This window comes from Eumetopias jubatus, unplaced genomic scaffold (genome assembly GCF_037043125.1).
Source record: "Eumetopias jubatus isolate StellerSeaLion01/CBP00866 unplaced genomic scaffold, mEumJub1_p1.0 scaffold_11, whole genome shotgun sequence".
Taxonomy (NCBI): domain Eukaryota; kingdom Metazoa; phylum Chordata; class Mammalia; order Carnivora; family Otariidae; genus Eumetopias; species Eumetopias jubatus.
The window spans coordinates 44141237-44151072 of NW_028274817.1; the positions used below are offsets into that span (position 1 = coordinate 44141237).

Consider the following 9836-nt stretch of genomic DNA (forward strand, 5'->3'; position numbering starts at 1 on the left):
ATAGGACACCCAGCTTGTGTAGGAGACTTGCTTGAATGTGTGTGTGGGGGAAACCCATACACTGGAATTGCATACAAGATATTAAAAGCTAAAACTGGCAGAAGTAAATGAAGATGTGGACAGATTCACTATCACAACTGGAAATTTTAACACATGTCACTGAGTGATAGCTTAAAACAGGCAAACGGAAATTCAGTTAGATGAATTAGATTTAAACGATGTTAGTCACAAGTCCTCGCTTCAGCAGCACATATACTAAAATTGGAACGATACAAAGAAGATTAGCATGGCCCCTGTGCAAGGACGATGCGCAAATTTGCGAAGCATTCTGTATTTTAAAAAATAAACGCTACTAACAAATTTATTTACTTAATTGACATGGAACAATGCACATAACAATTACACATGGAACACTGTAGAATAAGTCACATGCTGGGCCATAAGGGAAGCCTTGATGAACTTCCATGAACCTAATACAATCTAGCCTGAATGGTTGGTGTGAAGATTCAAAGGTAATGTTGGGTTCTCTGCCCCTCTCTTACCTTTGCATGATTCCCAAGAATGTTAATTTCCAACAACGCCCACCTCCAGCTCCAAAGGACTCTCTCCATGTACCAAACCCCTGACCTGAGAGGAGCACATGACTCAGGCCTTTCCCTTCAACTAGATGTCTTAAAACATACCTGAGATTTGCTTGACTCAGGTATGGTAAGATGATAGACATGGAGACAGCGTCCTTGAAAGAGGAGTTTATGACCTACAGCTCCCAAGGGGAGGGTACCTGCCATGACCCACTCGGGGCCACATAAGGAAACACCTGCATTGGTCAGGAGGCAGACAGAATGAGGGGAAAACATGAGCCAGAGTCGTTTTTCTGGCTTTATGGGAAGGATTGGGAGAGGCAGGATCAGGATGCTGAGTAAAGCTTTGGACTGAAGTTTGAACAATTTTGGTAGACTCTGGGCTAGAGGGGTGGCCCCTAGTTGTCCAGTATCTGAACTTGGGGTGATTTGGGGCAAAGAGAATATTGAACTGGGATATGAGAATTTGATAAAGGAGGTGGTGGGAGGTGTGGACTCTGGATTGGTTGGTTTGCATATCAAAACCGTTGATTGCTATCTCAAGGAATTAGCTCACTTTCGGAGAGGCAGTCCCTTCACCAGGTCCACAAGGCCCCTATTTTGTCAAAGCATCATAAAATATAGTTAATAGAAAGCATGATGAATATGCCGAGGAGAAGATTGCACCTCAGTCATGACCATAGCCGCAGGAGGACAGGTTTTCCATGTAGAACTAGGGTAGGTGTGCTACGGCCCATTGGGGTCATGTCCTCAGGAGAAGGGAAAACACTCAGCCTGGGCACTTGCCACACCCCACCTAAAGGGGGCCTGCTGGGTGTCTTGTTGGAATGGCTTGGAGAGGGGTCCCAGAGCCTTCCTGGCCGGGGGGTCCTGAGACTGAGGACCAGCACTGACCAACCCACCTATGGGGTGACCTGCAGGCAGTGACCCATCACCAGTGTCCTCGCAGGGTGCTCATGAGGTGAATCTGTGGGGTCTGCAGCTGGAGGTTTCGAGAAGATCCAGGAGGGCTGCTGAGGAAGGCAAGAGCAGACCTCAAACCACTTTGTCAGGGCCACACAAACAAGATGGAGTCCTAATAGGAAAACCCTTTCTCAAGGGCATAGAGAGGAGAGCCCTGGCAGCCGGAAAAAAACAAAAGCAAAAGGCAAAACAAAGAAAAAACAAACAAAAAACAAAATGTGACTTCCCCCTGAGTTTTGTGACCAGCCTAATGCCCCAGGAGCCATTTCCAACTGCGCCACTCTCCCACAGGAGGCTGACTAGAGTCAGGAGGCCTGGGACCCAGGTACTTGTAGCTGCAAATCCAGGGGATTCTGCGGCCTACTGTATAACATGGTGTTCCTTCATTTTTCCTCAAAAAGGGACCCTGATTACATAGTCACCAGCTCCTTGCCTTCTCTGAGGTTGCTGGGTCTTAGATACAGGAGTTTCTCTGGGGTCATTCAGATACTACTTAGAGAAACAGAGACTGGAACTGAGCTCCATGAGATAGGATGACACCGCTATGCATAGCTGTAATGAACGCTTCCTGCAATACAGTTGACCCTTGAGCCTGGCATCTGGCATCTAAAGTAGGGTTTGAACCACACAGGTCCATTTATAAGCGGATTTTTTTTTTTTTTTTTTTACCGTACGCGACTGTAAATGTATTTTCTCTTCCTTATGCTTTTCTTCATAACATTTTCTTTTCTCTAGCTTACTTTCTTGTAAGAATACAGTATATAATACATATGACATACAAAATATGTGTTAATCGACTGGTTATGTTATCGGTAAGGCTTCCAGTCAACAGTAAGCTATTAGCAGCTAAGTTTTTGGAGAGTCCAAAGTTATAGATGGATTTTCCACCCAGCTGAAGTCGGTGCCCCTAACCTCCATGTTGTTCAAGGGACAACCGTATATGAGGTCTGAAATAAGGGTAAAGTAACAGAAACATTTGGAAATAGCCACGTGGCAGGAAATAACTCCAGCACATTTCAAAGAGGTTACACACAAAACAGCTGGGAAGTGTAAGGGAAACAGCAAACAGTTGGTGGGTCACTACGAGGAGAGTAGGAAAAAGAAGCATGGTTTTTCCTTTAGAAATGTGTCTCTCTCTAGCAAATAAATAAATAAAATCTTTAAAAAAGAAAGAAAGAAAGAAAGAAAGAAAGAAATGTAGTCACTGTGGATAGATGCCCTCTGGTGGTCAGATCCAGAATTGTAGCTCTGAAAGTCTTGGCACAGGGGCGCTGTCAAAGAAAGGGAGGGAGGAAAAGGCCTGGGCTCTGGTGCTTCAGCCAGAACTCTCTGCAATTTCCCACCCCCTGCCAGCAATTCTTTCCTGAGTCTCTATGCCCTGACAGGGCAAGTCCAGCCCGAGTGAGCTAAAAGGAAATCTGCACACGAGAGGGCGTGAACATTTGGCGTGAGGGAAGTGTAAGACACACACACATACACAGATAAACTGTCCACGTCAGGAGCGGAAGTTGTTTAAATTTTATAAAACCTTTATTAAAAAGTTTTATAAAACAGGTGAACGCTTTTATAAACTGGTAAAAATATATGTGAACTTTTTTGTCCGTTAGTTATGAGATATTTTAAGTGTTTCTTTCAACAAACTTACCTGATGTCAAAATATTAAACCCTACAAATATACATTTAGAAGATGAAATTATTCTGTACCTTCCAGCTCAATGATCCCCTCTCTGTGACCCACAGGTACCCACTCTAAATAGATTGGTGCTCATTTTCCAGATGTATTCTCTTTAGGTAAGGTGAATACTTACCTTAAAACACAAGTGTTCCATATGTACATGTATTATTTTGAAATTATCAATCACATAAGTAGTTTTATGCAAATTGGCTTTTTCACTTCTTCTGACTTCTCCAGATTTTCATTTCTTCAGCTAACGCGGTTTGGCATCTCTCCAGTGTTTCTTAGAGAAGCATTTTGCGTTCTCAGTGAATTATTTATTCCTATCTTTGGGCTCTTTTTCTCTATCAACTGGTTAGCAACAGTCCTTTATGTTCACGCATATTAGCACAAGGTCTGTAATAATGTTTGCACATATTTACTCCCAGCTTTTCATTTTTTATTTTGACGGCACACAAATTGGTTTTAAATTTTTGTTGACTTTGTTTTAAAAATAATATAGCAAAAGTGAATAACACACAGGGTTTCATCAATTACCAGCGCCCATGGGGATTCAGTCATTCAAAGCCTTAAAGGCGTCAGGACACAGTGGGAAAAGCTTTATATCTAATTCTACATTTGTGAAAAATAGGGATGATACTTGAACACTTGCTTGGCTTCAAGGAGATATGTAATGTGCCTCCGGCTTAAAGTAACTCTGTAAATGATGATTTCATCCCTGCCATGGAGGTCATTTTCCCTGTGCGTCTGCCTGGGCCACACACCTGGCTTCAGACAGGCCAGTCGATGGGGCCCTATATGCAGGCCTCTAGGTGCAAGGGCCGGCACTGCATCTCCACGATCACCTTCACCATCAGGACGGTGGGTTGTTTGAGAACCCAGTGGGCATGACATACACACCAGAGAAATTTAAAACTAGATATGTGGCCCTGGAAACACGTTAACCACGTTACAAATGTAATTAGAAAAATTAAAGGGAAGTTATAGAAAGACTTTGTCTATCCCGAGCAAAAACGTTAAATGTAAAGAAATGTGAATTATTGGGACAATATTTGGAACATTTTATAAAAAAAAAATGTTATTATCATATGTAAATAAATCCGAGTACCTAGAAGAGTGTAGTTCAAAATCCACAGTGAAAGTAATTTAAACTATGCATCACAGTCAAACACATAAATATTAAAGTATAAAAACATGGGACGCCTGTCTGGCTCAGTCGGTAGAGCATGTGACTCTTGACCTCAGGGTCATGAGCTCAAGCCCCACGTTGGGCATAGAGCTTACTTTAAAAAAAATAATAAAGTATAGGGGCGCCCGGGTGACTCAGTTGTTAAGCGTCTGCCTTCGGCTCGGGTCATGGTCCCGGGATCGAGCCCTGCATCGGGCTCCCTGCTCCACGTGAAGCCTGCTTCTCCCTCTCCCACTCCCCCTGCTTGTGTTCCCTCTCTCGCTGTGTCTCTCTCTGTCAAATAAATAAATAAAATCTTTAAAAATAATAATAATAAAGTATAAAACAAATTATATCTGTATATGTCTGTGTATGCATGTATAAAGCATACTGAAGAACAGTATATGTATTGTAATCCAAATTTTGAAGAACTATATATGTTCATGCAACTCTACCTCTATAGTACTCTATACACAAAAATATAGCTGGAAAATACAAATTCTCTACACACAAAAATATGACTGGAAAATACAAATTTAATTATGAATGATGGGCATCTTGCTGTATGTATATCAGGATGAAGGAGATATACAAGAAAAAAATTCCCTAACAAGTACTCATTCTGCACCGCATTTGTTTTCAGGACAAATATATTAATTTTGAAATCAGAAAAATGACGAGGTAAAATTATATAAGACTGTAGTAGATTCCTTGCTGGGAATTCCATTACAAAAGTAATGCAGGTAAACATAAGCACACATTCTAAATAATTTTGGGTGGTGAAATTGGGGCAACAGTGGAGTCAGGAACCCAATCTCTAGTGGCTAGCTCTCATCTGCTTTCCTATTCTTTCCTTCAAAGAGCTTCACAAAGACCTATTTCTATGAACACTGTGGTTTTTTGGCTATAACATGCAAATACTAGTTTTTCCTCTTTTATAAATTGTTGGACAATATATATTCAACAACTATCCCTCAACACTTCTTCAAAATAGGTTATCAGTCTATTTCAGTTGATAAACATGTCCCTAATAAACTGAGTATCTCAATATCAGTAAATAAGCAAAAGTAAATGTCTCACATTCACATGTAACCGGTTACATTTGCAAGTCAGCTTCAGAATAAATAACGATGCGATCAAAAGTGCATTTGCACATCACTGGCTCTTTTCAATTTTATATAGTTACCCTGTGAGATGAGTTTTGGAAATGAAGTCACTTTTAAACAAAGATAACATAGTTAAAATATGTCTGATACATATAGTATGGACTCAATAAACATTTGCAGAATAAATGAAAAAACGATAATAATGTTTGGGGTGCCTGGGTGGCTCAGTCAGCTGAGCATCCAACTCTTGATTTCGGCTCAGGTCATGATCTCAGGATCTTGAGATCGAGCCCCGTGTAGGACTCGGCACTCGGCACAGAGTCTGCTTGAGATTCTCTCTCTCCTTCTCCCTTTGCCCCTCCCCTGGCTTGAGAGCACGCACTCTCTCTCTCAAGATAAATAAATAAAACCTTTAAAAAGATGTTTGAATGCATCTCAACTACATATACATGTGTATGTGTATATATATATATATATATATGTCTATACGTGTGTGTATGTATATGTCTACACGTATACATATACATGTTTATATGTTTCACACTTTCACAGACTCATATGTGCAGATTTCTGAGAGTCGTTGGTGGAGGGGCTGAAGAAAACTTCCTGACGTGAGGTTTAATGTCCCCGGGCTCTGTCCGAGTCACCCTTAATGCTTTGTCACATAAACTTCCAGAAAATTCCCTGTGATGGGGCTCTTCTCTCCCTCCTTCCAAGGTTTCCTGCTAAAGGATGGTCCGAGCCGCCCTTCTGGATCTGGTCACTAGATGGCAGTGACCACCAATTTCTGAATTTTCTCCAGAAAACAAAAACAAAACAAAACAAACAAAAAGCAAACAAAAAAACAATTATTTGAGAAAATGAAACAAAAACCTATCAAACGTTCTTTTGCATTGCGAGTGGTGAAAGTGTATGTAAAACGAAAATCATAGCCAAACCCCTTTACTCAGCAGTTTTCTTCTCTAGCGTTCCACAGATGTAAGACATCGGGCTAGTATCCCACTCGCTGAGAACACTGGTGGATACTACAGGTCTGGGGTCAGGGCAAAGAGAGAAAGGGTTCAGGTAACTTTACACTTGTGCTGTGAAGGTACATACAGTTTTCCAGAGATGCCCAGCTGCCGGCTAGTGGATTTCCACACAGGATTTCCTCAGGGACAAACCAAGTCCTAGAGTATTTCCTGACCATGATACCTGGTTGGGGTCTCAGATTAGCTCTCCGCTCCCCTCTTTCCCTGGTCGGTTTCCCTGGTTAGCCTCCCTCGGGTCTCAGTTTAAACCTCACTTCCTGTGGGAAGTTTCCTCAGACACAGATAATGGTTTGATCATCCTTAATCGTCTAGTCACCCCACCAGCTCACCATTCCCAGATACACTTTTTCATTTGCAAGGAGTCCGATGAGAGTGAGTTCCAAAAGTCTCACAGGCTATGTGGCTTCCTACAATGCACTTGAAGACTCTAGAGCTTTCAAGTGTCCTATCTGAAGCTTCGCCCCAGGATTCACCTCTTGCACTTTTTTTTTAAAAGATTTTATTTATTTATTTGTCAGAAAGAGAGAACCTGAGCACAAGCAGAAGGAGAGGCAGGCAGAGGGAGAAGCAGGCTCCCTTCCGAGCAGGGAGCCTGAAGCGGGACTCAAACCCAGGACCCTGGGATCATGACCTGAGGCGAAGGCCGACGTTTAACCGACTGAGCCACCCAGATGTCCCAACCTCTTGCACTTTTGAGAGGGATGCCCAGGACATGGGCCAGTTGAGCAGTGGAACCGCAGAGTTGTTCCATGGAGAACAACTGGGGCGGGTACTGTAAAGAAGCTGTGTAGGCTATGGATTGATGTTCCCTCCTCTAAAAGGTCCCATGAGAACTCCTAAACGAGTCTCCTCTCTTTACCAAACATGGTATTCCATGGCAAGGACTACAGGAACCTCCTAGAGGTACAACTGCGGGTTTGAAGTTTTAAATGATTTACTTTGCGGAATACTGTTGAAAATCTATTTCCAAAATATATAAATGAACTTGGAAAAGAGGGAAAATTAAAGAAGCAAGCAAAATTCTCTATTAAACTCTGGTGACATATAATCATTCTCAATATTCTTATTAACTGTGTGCATAATATGACACTGACTTATATTTTAATCTACGTAATAATACTGAATCTCTTGGCATAACTATAGGGTCCACATGGTGTTTCCCTCTTTACAGATGAGAAAGCTGAGCCTCACATCCCATGGCTGAGGCCAAAACACCTGTGTGACCTACGCTGCCTTTGTGATTTCATCAAACACCCACAAGGACCCTGTGAGGGAGGGTCCTCTGTTCAGTCCCTGGATGGGGGGGGGGGGGCTGAGGCTTGGGAAGCTTAGTGCCCCATCCTGCCATATATCATTGGCAGAGCCCAGGCTGGAACTCACATCTTTCCGACCCCAAAGCCCTTACTCTTCCCACTGAGTGTACTGTTAATGGGCTTTGCTTCTGACCATCACAGGAATCCCCGCTCAGTTTAGACAGTGCGGAAAATACGTTCAAGAATGGAGGGGAAAATATAAATAGCCACCAACTCCGCAACCCCCTGACAACCAGTTAACTTTTGGGGTTCCTTTCCTGACACTTGAACACTGTTTAAAATCTAAATTTACGGTGGCTATTTGGGGCAACTCTTTTGTCTTCATTCCTACTGTCCTAAACCGCATCACACAAACACTGTTTCTAACAAAGAAGGAAAGCAATGTATTATCTTTGAAAATGAATGAACTATTATAAGAATATGATAGGCAAAACCTGACAGAAACATTCAGAGAACATAATTCCTTGCTTCTCAAAGCACTTTGTCTTAAAGCAAATTACAGTTAAAGTCTATATAACAACATGTTTGCCTATAGGCAATGCAAATTCCAGACTATACACATTTAAGCCAAATTTAAGTGACCTTCATACATATTCATAAGGAATCTTTAAAGAAAGCCTTAAATGTGCCTAAATCGTTGATCTACCAAAACCCAGTTTAAATACCACCCATTACTTTCTCACAGCAAATGTGGCTGGATACAAAGCAATCCTTATCCTGTCGGCAAGCCAGTCCATTTTCTGGAGCTAGGGGAAGTGCAGGGATGAGTATCCACAGAGGAAAGGAAATAACTTTCTACCAACAAAAGTATGATGTACTCATTCTGTAACACACTGAGCACTAAACTAAGCTTGAATAGAGAAAAGATTGAAAGCTTGATTTGTGGTGAACGTTCCCCTGTAGAAATCCCAGTGAGATAGTGCACTGTATGAGCGCAGACAGCCATACGCCTCACTCACTCCAACCAGGGCCTCAGCCTTGACTTGCTGTGGCAATCTAGGATCTGCCTCTCTTCTCACTTCCTTACACACACACAAGAAGCCCCTTTCCCTGGATGTGTGAAGTCCCTTCCCTTGTGCTGGCCTCACCTATAAAGGAGGAAAGCACCAAATCTCAGTGGTTGGGACTATGTGCATTGGAATGAAGAAGATCTGGGTTTGAGCCCTGGTTCCGTTACCTACCAGCAGAGTGGTGCCCAAGTTTGCTCACCATGCAACTCGGCTCAGATGAGCAAAACTACCAAGGGCCTTTGTAACCGGGCTGGTTGTCCTCATTGGTTCCGTCTCTACCTGGCTTTGTCTAGTCCAGTACGCTCTCCCACTGAGAATACACACAGTCTTATATATTTGCCTCAGCCTTTGCCCCTCATCCAATAGGGCTGTATCCCCCCGCCACCCCGCCCGCCTCCATGTTCCCACTGAAACTAACCTTAACAAGGTCAACAACCACCTTTCTCACATTTCCAGATCATGAGTGTTGAAATGAAGGTTCAAATGAAGACAAAGATTTCCCTCTCTAAGAAAGAATTCATTTGCTTGTGTCTAGACCAATATTATATTGCAATGCTATCATTTACCTAAAAGCTAGAGTTTAAAATACCTTCCATAGAGTCAGAGTCAGATAATGGGGAAGCATGGGCTATAGACAATGGGCTTTCAAATAAAGGAAACATTTTTCTGTACCTCCCATACTTTGGCTCCATCATAATGAATTTTGCTAATAGGTTTACTGAATGGTAGCAATAAATTTTCGTGGTCCTTTCGATAACCTTTATCTTTTTTGTTTTCATTTTTTTTCTCAAGGGATTCCAAGTATGCAATGAAATCATCTAAAATTATAATGTCGTTTTATACTATATCATGGCTAGCTATCTCATCTAAAAACATTCTCTAATATGCCATAATTACACAATGTAATAGTGCTTGGTATGATCTGGATGTTTGTGTCCCCCCACAAATGCGTATACCATAATCCCTGACTGATGGTAGTAGGAAATGGG

General features: G+C 42.1%; 1 non-coding gene across 1 annotated transcript; it reads left to right on the forward strand.

Annotated features, from left to right (window-relative positions):
• Positions 1-231: 231 nt before the first annotated feature.
• Positions 232-338, forward strand: LOC148163044 (U6 spliceosomal RNA). The gene has a single exon (XR_015769528.1). It is a non-coding gene; the product is annotated as a U6 spliceosomal RNA (small nuclear RNA).
• Positions 339-9836: the final 9498 nt, after the last annotated feature.